Source organism: Notechis scutatus, chromosome 14 (assembly GCF_049901735.1).
Source record: "Notechis scutatus isolate UNSWTSFEM ecotype Mainland chromosome 14, rNotScu1.2, whole genome shotgun sequence".
NCBI lineage: Eukaryota > Metazoa > Chordata > Lepidosauria > Squamata > Elapidae > Notechis > Notechis scutatus.
In genome coordinates this window covers 1,234,704-1,255,953 of record NC_142022.1, presented here as the reverse complement: position 1 = coordinate 1,255,953, position 21,250 = coordinate 1,234,704, and the positions used below count along the sequence as shown (strand labels likewise).

The following is a 21,250-nucleotide window of genomic DNA, read 5'->3' as shown; positions in this document are numbered from 1 at the left end:
TGATTGTTTTGTGTCTTTTGTCCCTTTTTTCTTTTTCTTTTCTTTTTGGATTTTGTACTTTAACCTTGAACAAAATAATATATATGTAAAATAAAAACAAGGGTCCTTTCCTACAAGGAGAGAGAGAGGGGAAGGGGGGAAGCAGCCCAAAAATAAAGGCAGGAAATTACAAAAATCCTCATTTGTTGCTCTCTTTGCTTGCAAATAAAACCTCTGGGTGACTCTCTGCGAAAAAAAACCCAACAACACACACACACACACACACACACACACACACACACACAAACATGACAACAAACCGCTGTCTCTCCGAAGGGGAAAGCCGTCCGATTCATTTGTGCTAATTAATTTTAGCAAGCCGAAGGGATCTCAGTTGGCCTAGGAAATGAATTCAGGGTTGCAATAGCCGAAGGCAGCAAGCAGGGAAGGAAAAAGAAGGGAGCGTGACAAATAATGCCTTGGGAGGAAGGAAGGAAGGAAGGAAGGAAGGAAAGGAAAGGAAATCTTTCCTTCCAGCACATCTGCTGCAGCTGTGGTGTTTCAGTTCCAGGGAAGCTGGTTTCCAGACCAGACTGTTGACTGGTCCATTAAGCCTCTTGGTGCCCCTATTCCCAGGGATGGGTTTGTGCCCCTACTCCCTGGGCCTTGCTTTGCTTCGCCACAGGGGCTGCTGCCTCTGATTGCAGTGAGAAGGGAGGTGAGGCTAGAGGAGGCTTCTCCATGCTCAGGTCATGCTTTTAAACATTGTTTATGCGTTAGAGAGTTGTATCTCACCTCTCTCCCAGGAGGGCAAGGTGGCAGGCATCGTTCGGTTGCCTCCCATTTGATCCTGCAAACATCAACCCTGCCAGATAGTTTGGCCTCAGCTAGAGGGACCGGCCAGAATCATCCCAGGGCTGTGTTTCAAGCTATTCTCAGCCCTCCAGGCCCCTGGCTGAGAGCCTCAGCCTGTTTCATCAGCTCAAGGAAGAATTGAATGGCTGCATTCACACAACAGCTTGAATTGGCTTGCGTTTAAACCTGAATTCCACCCCCCCACACCCCGTGTAACAAGTTGTGTGAATGCAGCCCAGTATTGTGCAAACCCAGAAAATGGCTTAATTCAGAATTCAAAGTAAACAGGCTGTGAGGACACAGCCGATTTGTGGGCATGGCTAGGGGTAGGTCACCATCCTGATTTAAGGACAGAACTGCAACACGAGTTTGGTTCGCATTGCTAATTCTACCCTTTCCCATTTGCAAGGGGTAATTTAGAATCAGGATGGGGTAGTAACCTCTGGTTATTGAGGTAGAGCTGAGAAAACCTGGGATTGAGTTAGGTGAGGAAGTTTGCTGTGTGGCTGCCAGTCCAGTTGGTTCTGAGAAGGAAAATAGGAATTGGCATGGGGAAAAACTAGAGTGCCTAGAGCAGTGCTTCTCAAGCCAAACTTTAAAATGCATGGACTTTGGTTGGAGAATTCTGGGAGCTGAAGTCTACACATCCTAAGTTGTCACTGTTGAGAAACATTGGCGGAAGGAAGGAAGGAAGGAAGGAAGGAAGGAAGGAAAGAAGGAAGGAAGGAAGGAAGGAAGGAAGGAAGGAAGGAAGGAAGGAAGGAAGGAAGGAAGGAAGGAAGGAAATATATAGCCCTGTAAGGAGGTTAGGCCAAAGACTTACCAAGGTGGGTGGGGTCTACACTGGCACAGAGGGGAGGAATCGGTGGCCTTTTGGGTGCAGCTGAACTCCAATTCCCATTGTTTCAGACAACCAGGCAAGGAATACTGGGACTTGTAGTTCAGCCAGCCTTGGTATAGGGCAGGAGTCTTCAAACTTGACAGCTTTAAGACTTGTGAACTTCAACTCCTAGAATTCCTCCTCCTCCAATCATGTTAGCTCAGAAATTCTGGGAGTTGAAGTCCACAAGTCTTATACTTGCCAAGTTTGGGGATCCCTGGTATAGGATCACTGATGGATCATTTCTCCCTGTTGGGTTTGCAGGTTCCATCACCTACTGATAAATTTACTGGCATTCTGCCATAGGGAGAATGATAGGTAGGATGCCCATTTCACAGAACAGGAAAACTAAGGCAGAGAGTTGGGGATAGTTTACAGCAGTGTTGCTCAACCTTGGCAACTTTAAGAACTGTGGACTTCAACTCCCAGAATTCCCCAGCCTCCCTGACCATTGCTGAGAATTCTGGGTAGTCCATGCATCCGGACTAGATGATCTCCAGGGTCCCTTCAGAGCTTCTCTGCGATTCTACCCTCTGTGATTCTACATAGTAAGGGCTGGATTTCCAAGTGGCTAGATATGACGTCTCAAAGAAGAAAGCTGCTTGTTGTGTTTAGTAAGCATATGTTTTAGGATTTGTCTCAGAAAAAGCTAAATTTCCAATTCCTATAAATTGGGGTTTTTGATAATGCTTAGAGAAAATGAAATCTACAGGATTGGAAAAATTTGGGAGATCATCTAGTCCAACCCTGTCGTCAGTAAAGGAATCCATCATTATAGCACAGTGGTTGTCAATCTCAACCACATCAAGTTGTGTGAACTTCAACTCCCAGAATTCCCCAGCCAGCCTGACTGTCTGGCTGTTTGAGGAATTCTGGGAGTTGAAGTCCACAGATCTTAAAGCTGCTGAGGTTGTGAAAGTGTTAAAGTGAATAAAAAAATGAACCAAGCTTCAAGTTGTGCTTGACAAAGTGAAGGCAAACATTACAATGAAAACACCATAGGTGTCCATTGTGTCGAACAATCCTGTCCTTTCTAAGGCACCGTCCTGTCTGCAATAATCCTCACCTTCCACTACTCCCAAAGCTAAGTTTAGTTTGCAAAGATTACTAAGTGATGAGGTACGTGTTGGGTGATTTTGCACAGGCTGTTGAACCTTCATTTTAAACTTGGTTAGCTTAACGGGGGCTCAGTGTGCGGTGTGAACACAATCTGCGAGTTCTCCTTATATTTTGTGTAAGATAAGAAGGGGCTTCACTTTCAGAAACCTGGTTGAACCAACTGGTCAAGAGAGCCAGTTGGGGGTCATGGTTAAGGCACCATGGTGCAGGTGCAAGTAACCAGGAACAGGAGCTGCGTTCAAAGCACTAAAAAGGCAGTCCACAACTGAGCCACAAATTCCTGTTACTAAACAAGACAGTGATTAAGTGGTTTTTGCCCCATTTTACAACCTTTCTTGTCACAGTTGTTAAGTGAATCACTTCAGTTGTTAATTTAGTAACCGTTGTTAAGTGAGTCCGGCTTCCCCATTGACTTTGCTACTCCGAAGGTCGCAAAAGAGGCACTGCAAACGTCATAAACATGAATCAGTTGCCAAGCATCTCAATTTTGATCACACGACCATGGGGGTGCTGCAATGGTTGTAAGTGTGAAAAACGGTCATAAGTCACTTTTGCCAGTGTGGTCACTTTGAACAGTCACTGAATAGTTATAGCAGGGTCTCCAACCTTGGCACTTTAAGCCTGGAGGACTTCAACTCCCAGAATGCCCCAGCCAGCTGGCTGGGGCATTCTGGGAGTTGAAGTCCTCCAGGCTTAAAGTTGCCAAGGTTGGAGACCCCTGGTTATAGGACTGAGTTGAAGAGCAGCTGTAAATGCTAGCTATACACAGGAACCTGATCTTCTCTACTAATGGTCAAGCCAAATTGGCGGTAGATAAGGGTAAATGGGATTTATGGGGGGGGGAAACGACTGGATTTTGGTGTGGGCGCAATGACTCCAAACTGATGGTGTGTTTGACCCCGCCCTCGGGCTCAGTCTGCTCATCTCCTACATCCGGCTAGAAAGGGGAGATTGGGAGTTCTAGTCCCACCTTCGCACAAAGCCAGCTTGGTGACCTTGAGCCAGTCAACCTCTCTCAGCCCTAGGAAGGAAACAATGGCAAACCACTCCTGAAGCCTTGCCAATAAAACTTCAGGGAATGTATGTCTAATAGTTACCAGGAGTTCAACATGGACACAAAGGCACAAACAACAATATTGTGGTCAAAGTGAAAGAGAATACAGTATTTAATACACTTAAAGAGGAGATGAATTAATTCTTCTCTGGGTTTGCCTGATCTCTCTGGGATTTAATAAATGGACCAAACTGGCAGCATTTGCATGCCATGCTATCTTAAAAAACAAAAACAAAAACAAACCAAGGTTTAATTTTCGATCAGAGGTGTCCAACTTTGGCAACTTTAAGACTAGTGGACTACAACTCCCAGAATTCCCCAGCCAGCCATGCTGGCTGGCTGGGGAATTCTGGGAGTTGAAGTCCACAAATCTTAAAAGTTATCAAGATTGGGAATCCTTGCTTTAGATAATCTTAACTGGTTGGACAAAAGGAACTGCTGCATCTTTAATGCAGCGTTTCCAACCTTAGCAATTTTAGGATAAGTGGACTTCAACTCCCAGAATTCCCCAGGCAGCCTGCAAATATTGCAGGATAAATAATATCGTAGAGAAATGCTGCAGATGCAGATCTGGTCAGTTGGATGATGCAAAACCCGGACATTGTTATGTAATGTTTTTTTTCAGCCTCTTCCCCCTTTCCTCCTCGAAACTTTCCCACAAAAAGAGTAGAGGGTTAAGTTATTTTAATAGGCCTTTTTTTGCGGGTGTCCCAAAGGTTTCCATGTTTATCTCCAAGAAAGCCAGCATCATGGCCTATTTGTTGCTCTGCAACAGGTAGTCCTCGAATTACAGCTGTTCGTTTAGCGACCGTTCAAAGTTACAAACATGAAAAAAAAAATTACCGTCACACATAGGACCGTCTCAGCATTCCCACGGTCATGTGATCAAAATTCAGGTGTTTGGCAACTGGCAGGTATTTATGACGGGGAAACCGGATTCACATAACTACCGCTGAGTCACTTAACAACTGCTGCGATTTGCTTAACAACCGTGGCAATAAAGGTTGTAAAACGGAGCCAGCTTAAAACCGCTTTGCTTGGCAATGGGAATTCTGATTGCCATTGTGCTTGTAAGTCGAGGGGCTACCTATACTTACCTGTATTCTTGGGACCTTAACCAGCACCCCTCAAAATCAGAATTGCAGCTTCTGTAGACCAGGGGTGGTGGTGGTGGTGTCTCCAAACTTGACAACGTTAAAGATTTTTGGACTTTCAACTCCCAGAATTCCCCAGCCACCCTCTGCAGCAGGCTCTCCAAATTTGGCTACTTTAAGACTTGTGGACTTCCAACTCCCAGAATCCCCTAGCTGGTTAGGGAATTCTGGGAGTTGAAGTCCACAGGTCTTAAATGTGTCAAATTTGGAGAGCCTGCTTTAAAGGATGGGATACGCACAAAATGCTTGTTCCTCTTGCCTGGCTGTCCGTAGCGGGATCGGGAGAGGGAAAAACCTCCTTGGAAGCCTGCAAAGCCTAGTTAAAAGTGACAAATGTCCAAAATTATTCTTTCACACTTAGTCAGTTACTACAGATTTTAATTTCGCCAGACCCAAACAGCAGCCCTGTTGGGGCCTCCTCATTATGACCTTTAATTGGAGAACAATTTTGTTCAGAACAAAATAACCGTCAGGCTCAGAAGCACTATAAAGGGAGAAAATGAAGCCGGAGCTAGCCTGGCCTTGCCAACTTGGAGCTTCCCAGGGGTTGCTTGGATTACAGGCCCCATGTACCCCCGCAGGGACTGCCAAGGATGTTGGAACCTGGAGTCAAAAGATTTCCAGGTCCAGGATTGACCCAGGAGATGGAAGAGAAAGATTTCTCAGCCTTTGTAACTTTTAAGATGGGTGGATTTCATACTCCCAGAATTCCCCAGCCGGCAATGCACCGTAAAACATGCTGGTTGGGGAATTCTGGGGACTGAAGTCCACCCACCTCAAAGCAAGCTGGCTGGGGAATTTTGGGAATTGAAGTCCACCCATCTTAAATCACACTGGCTGGGGAATTCTGGGAATTGACACCCGCAACTCTTTAAAGTTATGAAACCCTGCCGTAGAGACTGAGCATTCTCTTGTACGTTTGACTAGCAGGCCACTGAAAATGGTGCTAAGAGAAAAGGAAGGTTATTAGCGTACTTTAAAAGGGGAGATTAATTAATTAATGATAATTAACATCAAAGAACTTGCTATGCAGAAGGGAGAACATCAGAAGCAACATTTTGAGTGGATTCTCATGAAATGCACAATGAGGTTATATGGTTTATTGTTCAACATGAGGCTGCGGTCCTCTCCGCCTGCCTTAGGTGAACCGGGCCAACGCCGAACAAGAATATCATTTCTCAGACTGTAATCCTTTACATGGTTATTGAGTAACCTAGGTTTAAGCTCCTGCACCTTGTAACTTAGGGGAGGATTTTATTTGGATTGGGGTCCTTTAAAACTTGGATACACGAGGTCCTTGACTTACAACGTTCATTTAACAATTATTTGAAGTTAGAATGGCACTTAAAAAGAGAGACTTATGACCGTTTTTCACACTTATGACCGTTGCAGCATCCTGATGGTCACATGATCAGATTTGAGGTGTTTGGCAACTGACTCCTATTTATGACGGTCGCAGTGCCCTGGGGTCACATGATCCCCTTTTGCAACCTTCGGACAAGCGAAATCAGTGGGGAAGCCAGATTCACTGAACAGCCGTGTGACTGATTTAACAACGGCAGTGATTCACTTAGCAACCGTGGCAAGAAAGGTCATAAGATGGGACAAAACTCACTTAGCAACTGTCTTGCTTAGCAACAGAAATTTGGGGTTCAATTGTAGTCGTAAGTCGAGGACTACCTCAGGGTTGCAATAACCTGAAGTCGCATGTGATTTTTTCCCAGCTGGCTTCCATCAAGCAAAGTCAAGGGAGAAAATGGTTTCTGTTAATGACCATGTGATTCACTGAACAACTGCAGTGATTCCCTTAACGGCCAAGGCAAAAAAGACATGACTGTCTTAACAACCGCTTTGCCTAGCGATGGGAATTCTGGTTCCAATTGTGGTCATAAGTCAAGGACTACCTGTACAGGGAAGGAAACAAGAAAGAAACTCCTTTAGGATCTTGTACAGGTTGCCCTTGACTTACGACCATTCGTTTAGTGACTGTTTGGAGTTCTAGTGGCACTGAAAAAAGTGGCTTATGACCATTTTTCACACTTAACGACCGTTGCAGTATCCCCATGGTCCCATGACCAAAATTCAGGTACTGATTCATATTTATGACAGTTGTAGTGTCCGGGGTCATGTGACCAAGAGTCCCAGGGTCACATGGTCACCATTTGTGACTTTCTCAGCTGTCTCCTAACGAGGAAAGTCTATGGGGGAAGCCAGGTTCAGTTAATGACCGTGTGATTCACTCCACAACCGGAGTGTCAAAAAGGGTTGTAAAATAGGGCAGAACTCAGTTAACAAGTGCCTCGCTTAGCAGCAGAAATGATGGGCTCCGTTGTGGTCCTGAGTGAGGGACTACCTTTCTTGGACCATGGAATTGGATTATTGTGTCTCCAAGGTCATCTAGCCCAGTTCCTGCTTAGTGCAGTTCCAGAATGAGCCCTAATTCCACATGCAGGTAGGCTAATAATACTGCGAAATAGGAGCCTAAAGGAGTTTCTTCTTCTTCCTTTTTTGTGATGTGTGTATAATAGTGCACACAGACTTGTATTTTCTACTGTATAATTTACAAAGCATTTCATCCGAACCAGTTTTGCTGGAGGATGTGTTATCATCTTAGGTTTTATAAAAAGTCCCAAAGCCTCTTAGGGATCCCATTGTGTTTTCTTATCTTTCCCCTTTAAAAGTGCACACTACAATTTGGCGCTAATTCACTCCAGATGGTGTGTGTGTGTGTTTGTGTGTCTACATGCTTGCTGGTTGATGTGCTTATTTATTTATCTGTTTCTAACTGGATGTTCCTTTTCCTTTTTCTCCGAAACCCTTCTTCTTTTTCTCTTTATTCCTATTCTTTTTTTTTTCTGCCCTCACTCTATTAATTTAAAATATTTTTTACAAGACTGGCTGCCCCTTGTAGCTCTTTAGAACATGTAAACAGTGCTAAAAAGGGCAGAACTCTCCCAGAAATGTGACTTCCTGGGTTCACAACTCTTCAGCCTGACAGTAAGTATTGGCCCAAATTAAATTTTACATGAATAATTTCTGTCCTTGTAGCAGGAAAATATCCAATGTAAACTTCGGGTTGAGTACGATTGATTCCACCCACCCCCCCTGGCCTTTTGAAATGTGATAATGTGATTTGGAATAGTGAATATTTTTGTTGCTGTTGTTACTTGATGTTGTGTGTGTGGGGTGTTATATACATGGATCTGATTGCAATCTTGGAAACTGGTTTTATCAGGAAGGAGATTATGCTAGTAGGCAGCCAGGCTGCCATTTCTGCTACCTCCCACCAAGATTACATGAATATTTCTGGCTGTGTCAGGTGGGAAAGGCCTGCCAAATCTAAGAATGCAGCAGTTTAGCTAGGAATTTTAATGCGAAAGACACTTTTGAGCTTCTGATGAGAAAGCTTGTTCCTAAATCCAACGGTTATTTTCCTCTTGATCCTTAAAAGGATCCCCATTTTTCACCTAGGACAACTGAACCCACCTGACAGATTTCACCTTTGCTAGCCAAAACCAGGTACTCCTAGACTTACAACCACAATTAGACCAGAATTTATGTTACTAAGCAAGGCACTTGTTAAATGAGCCATGCCCGATTTAACAGCTTTTTTTTTGTTACGGTTGTTAAGTGAATCATTGCAGTTGTTAGGTGAATCTTGACTTTTGCTTGTTGGAAAGTTGCAGGTAGAGATCACATGACTTCTGGACCCTGCAACCACCCATAAATACACGCCAGTGGTCAAGTGCCTGAATTTTCCTCGTGCGATCGAGGGGATGCTGCAGTGGTCATAAGCCTGAGGACTGGTCGTCAGTTGCTTTTTTCTAGGCTGCTGTAATTTTGAACTGTTGCTAAACGAAGTTCAGTTACTTGAGCACTATTTGTAGGCTGGATACATGTTACTTTATAGCCTGTTCAGTTCAGAATGCTACAAAAGTCCATAAAAGCAGTGGTGGGATTCAATTTTTTTTACTACGGTTCTGTGGGCGTGGCTTGGGGAGCGTGGTGTGGTGGGCGTGGTGTGGTGGGCGTGGTGTGGCATGGTGGGCGTGGCTTGGTGGGCATGGCAGAGGAAGGATGCTGCAAAATGCCCCTTCCCTCCCCACCCCACTAGCCTGCTTTCCAGTTCCGTTCTCCTGTGCAGGGCAACCAAAGAAGACCTAGCCAATCAGCTGGGACTCGGGAGGCGGAGAATAGATGGGGGCGGGGCCAGTCAGAGGCGGTATTGGCCGGTTCTCCCAACTACTCAAAATTTCCGCTACTGGTTCTCCAGAACCAGTCAGAACCTGCTGAATAGCACCTCTGCATAAAAGAGTTTAATTCTGGAATCGGGTGTGGCTGGTTGTGTGAACCCAGTATGTTAAAGGTAGTCCTCAACTTGCGGCCATTTGTTTAGTGACCGTTTGAGGTTAACGGCACTGAAAAAAGTGACTGAGGACCGTTTTTCACACTTATGACCGTTGCAGCATCTCCGTGGTCATGTGGTCAAAATTGCTTGGCAGTTGATTCATATTTACGATGGCTGCTGTGTCCCGGGGTCACATGGTCCCCTTTTGCGACCTTCTGACAGTCAGAGTCAATGGGGAAGCCAGATTCGCTTAACAACCATGTTACTAACTTAACAACCACAGCGATTCACTTAACAACTGTGGCAAGAAAGGCCGTAAAATGGGGCAAAGCAAGTGTCTCACTTGACAGCAAAGATTTTGGGCTGATTCACTTAACAACTGTTGTGCCTAACTTCACCACTGTGGCAAGAAAGGTCATAAAATAGGACAACCCTCATCTTTTTGGGCTGCTTTATGGCTGCAAGTGTGGCCATAGTTCACAATTCAGGTTGTGTCTTATGAGTGGGTGCATTTTTCTGAAGGGAGGGGGAAAAACCCCACCCATAACCTGCTATCTGCAAGCAATATATTAAACCGTGGGTTCCTTTTGCAACCGGGTCAAGGATGTTGTGTGAATCCAGTCACCAAGGAGCAAGCAAAGGGATTGGAATAAGCTCCCCCCCCCCGCCCCCCCCAGGGGACTCGGGCTGGATTTATATCCACCGTAACGATCCCTGGAGCGGTTCCAGCTCTGCGAGTGTTTCTGCCTGTTGGGACGAGATGCTTTGCTGCGTCAGGAAATGGAAGCTAAGGATTCAGAGCATTGCTCTCATCCAAGCCAATATCCGAGATATTGACCGCCTGGGAGAATGGTCAAGCTCGGGCCGCTGGGAAGTCTGCAGATGCGGCAGGAGAGGGGTCAGGGGTCACGCCTGTCCCACGGAAAGGACATTGAGTTTCGTTTCAGCTTGATGGCTAACGGTGTTTTTCAGGCTTGGCCCACTGAAGGAGGGGTGGACTTCAACTCCCAGAATTCCACAGGCAGCAGACCCAGAAAGTGCCAGGTTAGGGAATTCTGGGAGTTGAAGTCCACCCCCTCTTCAAGGGGCCAAGGTTGAGGAACGCAGGGTGGGAGCCAGGCTTCTGGCTTTGGGCTTTGGCTCTCGGGGGGCTCCCTAAACCCTGGAAAGCGTGGGTGGCCTTTTTTCTTTTCTTTTCTTCTTCTTTCTTTCCCTCCGTTTGTCTTCAGACTCCTGAGATAGTTCCCCATTTCCATTTTTTTTTAAAAAATTCCTTCTTGGCTTTTAAGGGCTGCATCACGGCCCACCAAGGTTCAGGGGAATTTATCTATCTATCTATCTATCTATTGTGAGATTGTGGCTTAAAAGAACCACCAAAGATTCGATATTAATCCAAGGAAAACAGCTTTATTGTAGCATTTCTGCAGAAACGGGTTCCTGCCCTGGCAGATGGAGGAACCCAGAGCAAAGTTTGCATTCTATTTTATACCCTAACCTACCCATCCTATGATAGCTTGGTTTACAATCTACCTATTGAATTTCAGTATACAATTCATCACCAAATATGGGACATCAGGAAGTTGGATGCTCCCTAACACGTACACATTTTCCCAGATTTTCCCAGAGCACAACATGTGATTGTTCAATGTTTCAATGTCCCTTTTGCAGTAGAAAGTATCAACTTGTAATTTTGAGGTTTGAGTCACAGTTACACAATACACAATGGATTTTATTCATGTTTTCCTCTTACACTATCTATCTATCTATCTATCTATCTATCTATCTATCTATCTATCTATCTATCTATCTATCTATCTATCTATTTATTTTTGTCAATTGTTTACAAGATAATAGGTATAAGTAAAAAACATAGTTATGAATACATGGATACATATAAGAAAAATAAAACAAAATATAAAAGAAACAATAGGACAGGGACGGATTATGGGTTTATTTTCTTTAACTCTCATAAGTTCATGTTCCAATTGATTTTGGGGTAAAAAGCAGGGGTGGGCTTCAAAATTTTTAGCAAAGGGTTCTTTGACTGGTTACTGGATGGGCGTGGCTGTGGTGGGCGTGGCCTAGCCGGTCTCCTGCACCCTGGGGCGGGGAGGCTTTTTGCCCTCCCCGGGTTCCGGAGGTTTTCCGCGAGCCTCCAGGGAGGCCAAAAATGGCCTCTGAAGGTTCCCCGGAAGCCGGAAATGGGCCCGTTTATGGCCTTCCCGAACTTCTGGGCCGCGTGGAGACTCCTGGAACGGGCGGAAGGGGGTGGGCGGGGCGAACTTTGCAGAATCTTAGCTAGGGGGCTCTCCCAAACCCCTGCGAACCCCCAGCAGCCCCCCCACCCCCTGGTAAAAAGCCCCAGGCCAGGCTCCTTAGTGGCTGCAATTCCACAGGTAGAGCATCTCTTATGATGCAACCTTGCTCTCCCTGTGGTGTAGAGCAAGACGTCCCCTCATAGCTACTGACATGAAAAATGGACTGGACTCCCTCCGTCCTCATGAACCTGTTCTGGCAATCCCTAATTCTAAACATTTTCCCTTTCTAAACAATTATTATTCTTGAGCCACTGAGAGGAGGCCAGCCAACTCTGGCTGATCTGGCAAAGCTAAGTTCTGGTTAGTCCTTGGGTGGGAGACCACTTGGAAAGCTAAGACTGCAGGTAAGAATGGGAAGTTTAGAACATTTTATTTGTTTAGATTTAAATTCAATGAAGATTTTTAAATTAAATTTAGAAAAGCATGTTGTGTAAACCCAGCCTGTTTCTCATACCCACAGATGCTTTGGATAAAATGGACAGACATAAAACATAGAATTAAGGGTCTAGAAGGGACCACGGAGGTCTTCTAGACCAGTGATCCCCAACCTTTTTACGCCGCGCCCTGCACGGCATCAGCTGGGCGCACCATCTTTTTTTTTTGATGAAAAGTGCTTCCGGTGAGCTTTCTACCGGAAAAGCTCACTGAAAGGCGCTAACGCCGCCATTTTTATGAAAACGCTTCCGGTGAGCTTTATACCCGAAAAGCTCACCGGAAGCACTTTTTCATCAAAAAGATGGCGGCGCCCAGCAAGCCAGCGGCCCGGTAGGACTTGTTCCGCTGGATCGTACTGGTCCGCGGACCGTGTTGGGACCCCTGTTCTAGACCAACCCTGCTTTAGGCAGGGAAACGTTACCATCCCAATTAAATAGTTCTCTAGTCTATTTTTGAATACCTGCAGTGATAAAGTACCCTGAACTCTGGGAGGCAAGCTGTTCCATTGATTAATTGTTTAATCAATTAATTTAATATTTTTAATAAAAAAAACTCCCCCATTTTTTTTTAAAAATGTGCATGCTGTTGCCAAAAAACCCCATCCAATTATCCCTATGTAGAGACAAACGAGAGGATTTATTTTATTTTATTTTATTTTATTTTATTTTATATCTTATTTTATTTATTTTGTTGTATTTTAATATTACTGGCAGGTGTCCCTTGGGGATGAATTGGAGTAGAACTGCACTGGGATACTCAGCTGGGCCACAGCTGGACATTAACCTGTGGAAAGGCTGCCTAGTGGGCAGAAGGCATTTGGGAAAACCTGGAGGGCAATGACGATATTGTGCAATTATTCAGCATGATTTTGTGCAGTTGTTCAGCATGATTTTGTGCTATTATCCAGCATGATTTTGTGCAGTTGCTCAGCATGACTGGCACCAGAGACGCAGCATTTGACTCTCCTACTTGGCATATCTGCAGTGGGGGTTGTGTGCAGGTGTTTGTGAGTGTGTTTGAGTGTGTGTGTGTGTGTGTGTGTGTGTGTGTGTGACTGACTACCTGTATTTGGATCCCACTGTTTCCCAGCACTGCCAAGGCTGGCTTCATACAGCCCCTAAACGTGGATTAACATGCCCCAGTGTGGCCCGGCACATAAAAATGGAGAATAAGTTAGCATGATCTTTGCTTCACACCATTTTTTGTATTCAGTGTCAGGGTTCCCACAACACGTTGCACCACAAACAGCCTGATCCTATTGGACCTTAGCTTTGCATAATGTGTGAACGCAGGCATTAATTTTCATGCAGGTATATAGTGCGGACTGGAGAACAGGTAAATACTTTTCAGGAACTAAGGACCCTGAGAATTAAGGCAATCCTCCCAGATTGTTAAAAAAAAAAAAAAAGGAGTCATTTTTATGGTATGGATAGAAAAGTCTTTTTCTTTCGCCTCGCCCGAGTTTTAATTTCCAGACACCTTTAAGAAAAAAAACCAGACTTTTGGTGGGGGAGGTTGGGTTTGATTCTGAATAGCTCAGTTTGAGCTGTGTTTAACTTAGTAGCCAACAACAAAAACACCCCCACACACATACATACCAGTGGTGGTATTCAATTTTTTTTACTACCGGTTCTGTGGCCGTGGCTTGGTGGCCGTGGCAGGGGAAGGATACTGCAAAATCCCCCTTCCCTCCCCACCCCACTAACCTGCTTTCCAGCTCCCTTCTCCTGTGCAGGGCAACCAAAGGAGACCCAGCCGATCAGCTGGGACTCAATGGGAGGCAGAGAAGAGATGGGGTTGGCGGGATTTGCTGGTTCTCCTGACTACTCAACATTTCTGCTACTGGTTCTCCAGAACCTGTCAGAACTGGCTGAAGACCACCTCTCATACTTACATACACACACAACCTTTAGATCAGGGGTCTCCAACTTCGGCAACTCTGAGACTTAGCTGGCTGAGGAATTCTGGGAGTTGAAGTCCACAAGTCTTCCAATTGCTAAGGTGGGAGAGCCCCTTCTTTAGATCATTAGAAGGTCTTGAAAGGGGCTCTCCAGCGCTCTGAAAATGAGGTAGAAAAACTCTGGCCTCTTGGTCAGCCGAAGGAAACTCCTGGTGGGTTTTGATGATAGAATACAGGTAGTCCTGAACTTACGACCACAACCGAGCCCAAAATTTATGTTGCTCAAGTGAGACCTTCGTTAAGTGAGTTTTGCCCCATTTTACAACTTTTCTTGCCACTGGGGTTACGGGGACCACTGCAGTTGTTAAGTTAGTCACGCGGTTGTTAAGTGAATCTGGCTTCCCCCGTGGTCAGAAGGAGGGGAAATCACGTGACCTCCCCAGGACACAGCAACCGTCATAACTACGAGTCAGTCGTCAAGCATCTGAATATAAATCACGTGACCGCAGGGATGCTGAAACGGTCTGAAGGGTGAAAAACGGTCTTAAGTCGCCTTTTTTCCCCCCAGTGCCCTTGTAACTTAGAACAGTCACTAAGGGAACCGTTGTAAGTCAAGGACTATCTGTATTGATCTTAGACGTTTCCTCCCTTTGGCATTCTGCATTGTGCATTAGCCTCTCATCCAGAAATCCAGCCTCACTGCCAGGCTTTTGCAGCGTGAAGGGAGGGGTTCTCCCCCCCCTCCCCAAAATAGTGATCTACCTAAAGTGTGAGGCGCCTTCCGCTGTTGGCCGACAGCGGAGCCGAAAGCTCTGAAGCATTTTATTAAAACTGCCTTCCCCCCTTCCTTATTATCTCTCCCCTTTGTGCTTCTGTTGGCGGGTAATAACTAGCAATATTTTATTTATCCCCGATCCCATCAGGACAGGGCTCAGATGTAATCGGAACAGACTCTGCTTTGAATTATTAAGAGACAGCGCAAGGTGTGGGGAAGTGGTGATGGGGGGGGGAGGGGAGCGCAAGGAGGAGAGATCGTATCCGTGGCACAGTTGTCTGGGTTGGTGTGAAGAAGACAAAAAATCGGCTTTGCAGCTGCAAAGGAGGAAGGAAGGCAGGGTTAGCTTTGGACATCTTACCACTGTTTCTTTAAGAGTTTGGAGCAGGGAGTAGCAGCAATACGTACTTGCCCCCAACAATCTAGGGGGAGGGTCCTCATTTGACCCACCTCGGAAGGAGGGAAGGCTAAGTCAACCTCGAGCCTGGTGAGGATTGAACTGTTGGCAGCGTGCAGAGTTAGCCTGCAGTGCTGCATTCTAATCACTGGGAGGGAGGGAGGGAGGGGGGGAGGAAGGAAGGAAGGAAGGAAGGAAGGAAGGAAGGAAGGAAGGAAGGAAGGAAGGAAGGAAGGAAGGAAGGAAGGAAGGAAGGAAGGAAAATAGCAATAGCACTTGGACTTATATCCCACTTCCCAGTGCTTTTACAGCCCTCTCTGAGCAGTTTGCAGAGTCAGCCTCTTGCCCCCAACAATCTGGGTCCCCATTTGACCAACCTTGGAAGGACGGAAGGCTGAGTCAACCTTGAGCAAGTCAGGATCGAACTGCTGGCAGTGGGCAGTCAGCCTGCAATCCTGCATTCTAATCACTGCGCCGCCACAGGAGGAAGGGAAGGAAAGGGAAGGAAAGAAGGAACAAAGGAACGAAGGAAGGACAATAACAATAGCACTTAGATTTCTATACCGCTTCACAGTGCCTTTCCAGCTCTCTGTAAGGGGTTTAGAGTCAGCCTCTTGCCCCCCAATAATCTGGGTCCTCATTTTACCCACCTGGGATGGACGGAAGGCCGAGTCAACCTTGAGCCTGGTGAGATTCAAACTGCCAAACTGCTGGCAATTGGGAGTCGGCAGAAGGAGCCTGCAGTGCATCTTCTCCTTGCTGTGGTGCCAAAGGACGTGGCTGGTTGGAATTTGGGGGTCTCGACGGAGGACAGTTTGAAAAAAAAAATCTATTTATGACTGTGTGATTGATGTCTAGGTGACCTTTACCTGCAAAGCCCACCCCGTTGTAGCCACAGCCACAGCTGAGGTGAGCAGTATGGTAATTTAATAAATCAATATAAATTAATTAAAATATGGGTCCAGTCTCCAGAATGGGTGTGGCATTGCCCATATGGTTCTGTCTCTCATCTTGACTCAAGGAGAAACTTCCTAACAGTGAGGAAAATTCACCAGTGGAACAACTTGCCACCAGAAGTGGTGGGCACTCCATCAGTGGAGGCTTTTAAAAAGAGACTGGTCAGGCGCTTGTCTGAAATGGTGTAGAATCTCCTGCTTGAGCAGGGGGCTGGACTAGAGGACCTCCAAGGTCCCTTCCAGCTCTATTCTGATACTATTCTTTTTAGTCACCCACCCCCTCCCAATGCCTGGACAGGATTTTAATTGGCCAGGAAGTGTCCAGCTGCAAAACTGGCAGATCCTCCCCCCCCCCACACACACACAATTGCTCACCCCATAACTGGAGGGGTTTTCAGTGCCACGAAAGGGAGAGAGGGGTGCTAGAAGGAGAAAAATATTAGTGGCCGGGTTTAAGTAAGGTTGGTTGAAGCTGTCTGTTCACCCATTGCAAAGGTTTTCCAGGTTTTGGACTGAAGGGAAGTCACCAAGAACTTCGTAATGAGAGCTGGTTTTGTGGATTGGTGAAGGCGCCAGAAACTGGGAGGCGGTGAGTTCTAGTCCTGCTTTAGGCATGAAGCCGGCCTCTCCCAGCCCTGGGAATCAGACAATGGCAAACCACCTTCCCAAAACCTCACCCAAAAAACTGCAGGGACTTGACAGCCGTCATGTGTCAACACTGACTCAAAAGCACGCGCGAATACATGGCTTGCAGAAGGCGGACTGCAATGCAGGCCGTTGAGTTGGTTGCAAATAGTCCTCGACTTACGACCACGATGGAGCCCAAAATTTACATCGCTAAGTGAACATCGGTTAAGGGAGTGAAAATTACCCGATTATCTCCATGTAGACAAACAAGAGCTGACCTCCCCTGTGAAGACGGTTTGTTTGTTTCTTTCTTTCTTTTATTTATTTACACGGTTGTTAAGTGAATTCGGCTTTTCCCCCATTGCTTGTCAGAAGGTTGTAAAAGGGGATTACATGACCCCGGGACACTGCGACTGTCATAAATATGAGTCAGATTCCAAGAGACTTCAATTTTGATGCTGCAATGGTCGTCAGTGTGAAAAACGATCATCAAGGCCCTTTTTTCAGTGCCGTTGTAACTTTGAATGGTCACTGAATGAACTGTTGTAAGTTGAGGACCAACCGTAGGAGCCAGCAGCACGACGTTGCTGCAAAACAGCCCAATGCGTCAATTGAAGTCTGGGTTCCAAAATGCAGGAAGTGCTTTATTTGGCTGAGGCCAGCCTCACTTCTGGGCACCAGAATTTTTGAAGAGGACTAGAAAAATTCTCAGAGAAGATCAGAGGACTAGAAAGCAAGACGTATGTAAGCACTGGACTTTTTCCATTCAACCGAAAAGAATGAACTTCTGAAAGCTAGGTACTTCAAAACGAATCCTTTATTGAAAGGGAATGAATCTCAGCACTCGTCAAAGCAGAGTCTAAGATGTTTCCAGGCATACAGTAATAGATAACGGGAGTTAGAATCCTTCCCCTTATTTAGATGTGGATTTAGTCAAACAAAGAACCAACATGTTAATTCCCCCCTCCGCTTCTCTGGGAACGTATCTTAGAAGAGTTCCCAGGGGTATCTTCCAGAGCTGGAATTTTGATGGTCCCTTCTCATCTTGTAATCTCTTCAAGAGGTGACAAGTTTCTAGACATCTGGCTCCAATCCTCCAGTTGTATATCATGTGCAAGTTATACAGAATCAATATAAGATTTAATATATTCAGGTTACATAAAAAAGGATTACTTGTATCAACTCCTCCCCCCACTTCTTCTTCTATTGAAGAATGGCAGATACACGGATCTGACAACGTATGAGGGGCGCTGGAAGGAGCTGGACGTTGCCAGTCTTGAAAGAAGACAATTAGAGAAAGACATGATGCAGAGGTGGTATTAATCAGGTTCTGACCTGTTCTGGAGAACCAGGAGCAGAAATTCTGAGTAGTTCGGAGAACCGGCCAATACTACCTCTGACTGGCCCTGCCCCCATCTATTCTCCGCCTCCCATTGAGTCCCAGCTGATCGGCTGGGTCTTCGTTGGTTGCCCCGCATAGGAGAACGGAGCTGGAAAGCAGGTTAGTGGGGTGGGGAGAGAATGGAGATTTTGCAGTATCCCTTCCCCTGCCATGCCCACCAAGCCATGCCCACAGAACTGGTAGTAAAAAAAATTGAATCCCACCACTGACATGATGGCACCGTTCAAGGATATTGCACAGAAGAAGGTCAAATCCAGTTTTTCCATTGTTCCAAAAGGCAGGACATAGAATAATAGGTTTATGGGATAAGGAGGCAGATTTCACTTAAATACTAGTAAAGACCTTCAGAGGAATGTACAGTAATTCAACAGTGGAACTCATGACCTTGTGTGGTTGTAAGGGGGAGAACTCTTCTTCCCTTTTCCCTTCTCCCCTTCCCATCCAGTTTTGGTCACCATACTATAAAAAAGACGTTGAGACTCTGGAAAGAGTGCAGAGAAGAGCAACCAGGATGATTTTAGCGGACTGGAGGCTAAAACATACGATGACCGGTTGCAGGAACTGGGCCTGGCTAGTCTCGGGAAGAGAAGGACCAGGGGAGACAGGAGAGCAACTTCCAATATTTGAGGGATGCCAATATTTGAGGGGGGGTCACTATGCCCCAGAGAAAGAAAGAAAGAAAAAGAGAGAGAGAGAAGAAAGAAAGAAAGGATTCTCGAAAGTGAAAGAAAGAAAGAAAGAAAGAAAGAAAGAGAGAAAGAAAGAAAGAAAGGAAAGAAAGAAAGACATCTGGGCAAAGCATGGATGGACAGAAGACATGCCTAGTTTAAGGAAAAGAAGGATGCGGTGACATGATAGCAGTCTTCCAATATCTCAGGACTTGCCACAAAGAAGAGATGTGAAAAAGATGTTGAGGCTCTAGAAAAAGTACAAAGAGCAACCAGGATGATTTAGGGGAATGGAAGCTGAAACATATGATAAATGGTTGCAGGAACTGGGCCTGGCTGGTCTAGTGAAGAGAAGGACCAGGGGAGACAGGATAGCAGCCTTCCAGTATTTGAGGGGCTGCCACAGAGAGGAGGAAGGGGTCAAGCTATTCTCTAAAGCCCCTGAAGGCCAGACAAGGAACAATGGATGGAAACTGAACAAGGAGAGATTCAACCTAGAAACAAGGAGACATTTTCTGACAGGGAGAACCATCAACCCATGGAACATAAGTTGCCTTCAGAAACTGTGGGAGCTTCATCCCTGGAAGCTTTCAAGAAGAGACTGGACTGCCCTCTGTCAGAAATGGTGTAGGGTCTCCTGCTTGGGCAGGGGGAGAGTTGGACTAGATGACCTCAAAGGTCCCTTCCACCTCTATTAATATGTTAAAAATTCCTGGATGTATTTAACTTGGATTCCTGCCTTGAGCAGAGGGTTGGACTAGATGACTTCCAAGAACCCTCCCCATCTTGCGTTCCTAGGATGACCAGTGAACGCCAAGAGGTGTGCTTGAGTACTTCTTTTCTTTATCTTCTTCCTCATAGCCCCACGTGACTCGGCTGCTTTCAATGGTGCTTACCCTTAAATTGCAAATCTTGTACGTTTTATTTCTCTTAAATACCCAAAGGGACCTAGCTGGTGCTTTGCTTTTCCAGCATCCAACCAACGCCTTTCTCCATGTCTTCTGTTTTATGGAATAATAACAACCACCCTGTCAGAAAAATCAAAGAGACAAAGAGAGCTATGAACAAATTTAGAGCTGTTTATTAAACTTTTGCAAAAGTGGAATCCCAATATCGAGAGATATTGAGAGACAAGTTTCCAGTGATACGATAAAGATTTTTATACAGTTTTTAAAGGTCTAATATCTGTTTTAATTAATACATTCTTTAATTCCATCGGTCAGGATCAGAGGTGGGGTATGAGTCTGTTTCCAGGAAAGTTCATCCTACATTGTTTTCCCCTTCAATTCCAGTAATTTATATAGTACTTGGCATATCCAGTATCATTTGACATTATTTATCTTTAACTATACATTGCGTGACTTTCCAAAAATCCCCCAATGTCTCTTCCAAAAATCCCCCAATGACCCACCAAGAATTATGATGCGCCCTGCCAACAATGTTGTAAAATCAGGAATAAACATGTTTTTGTGGAAAAATAAGACCGTTTACTTAACATGCTATCTTTGTCCATTCTTGGGCTAAATATGGAGTCCGTATGGTTTATCTTTGCAGGAATAACTGTAGCAAACTTGCATCATTTCTCACACACCCCCAAAATGGGAGGAGGGGGTGTACGGGGGTGCCTGCCCCAGTCGCCATGGGCAGGGTATGCCCACCACAGTTTCCACCGACAGACACCGGAGCCGCCTTCTTGCAAAGCTGGCTGGTCCTTGGCGTGCTGAGTTTGGTGTGTGACTTAGCATTGTGCAGCAACTAAAGCAAAGCTTGGAATAACCGCCAGAGTGGAAGTGGGAGGGGGGCCCCTCTGTTGTTCTTGCACGGGGTGATCTGCCTTTTTGTGGATTTTGCTGAGCTCGACGTTTATCTATTAAGCTAATGCACGGTTTATTTGAAGAAGAAGGCTCATCCCTCCGGGTATCATAGCACCCACCAATCAGCATCGGCCGGACCACTCCACTAGCAACCTGCATCCCTCAAGCAATCGATGCAGCGGAGGCGACCGGAGCTTCTGCAAAGAAACGGGGGGGCAACGTTTCTCCTGAGCAGAGAAGATTTACATGGGGGGGTCCTGGGGCTCTCTGAGCTGGGGTGTTTCCCTGCAGATGTTTCATGACCCAGACTAGGTACCGTCATCATCAACACTGATGATGTTACCTAGTTGGGCCGTGAAAGGTCTGCAAGGAAACAACCCAGCTCAGAGAGCACGATGGACACTACAGTTGTCCTCCGCCCTCCTTCTCCCTCCCCCTCTCCGTCCTGCCCCTCTCAACTCTATTCCTTTTAACACTGAAGATGTTACCTAGTTGGGTCATGAAAGGTCTGCAGGAAGCAACCCAGCTCAGAGAGCACGATGGACACTACAGTTCTCCTCCTCCCGCCC

At 45.8% G+C, this 21,250-nt stretch overlaps 1 protein-coding gene across 1 annotated transcript in view; it reads left to right on the top strand.

Moving 5' to 3' along the window:
• The window catches only part of NRXN2 (neurexin 2), a 385,627-nt gene that overhangs the window by 2,108 nt on the left and 362,269 nt on the right, over positions 1-21,250 (top strand).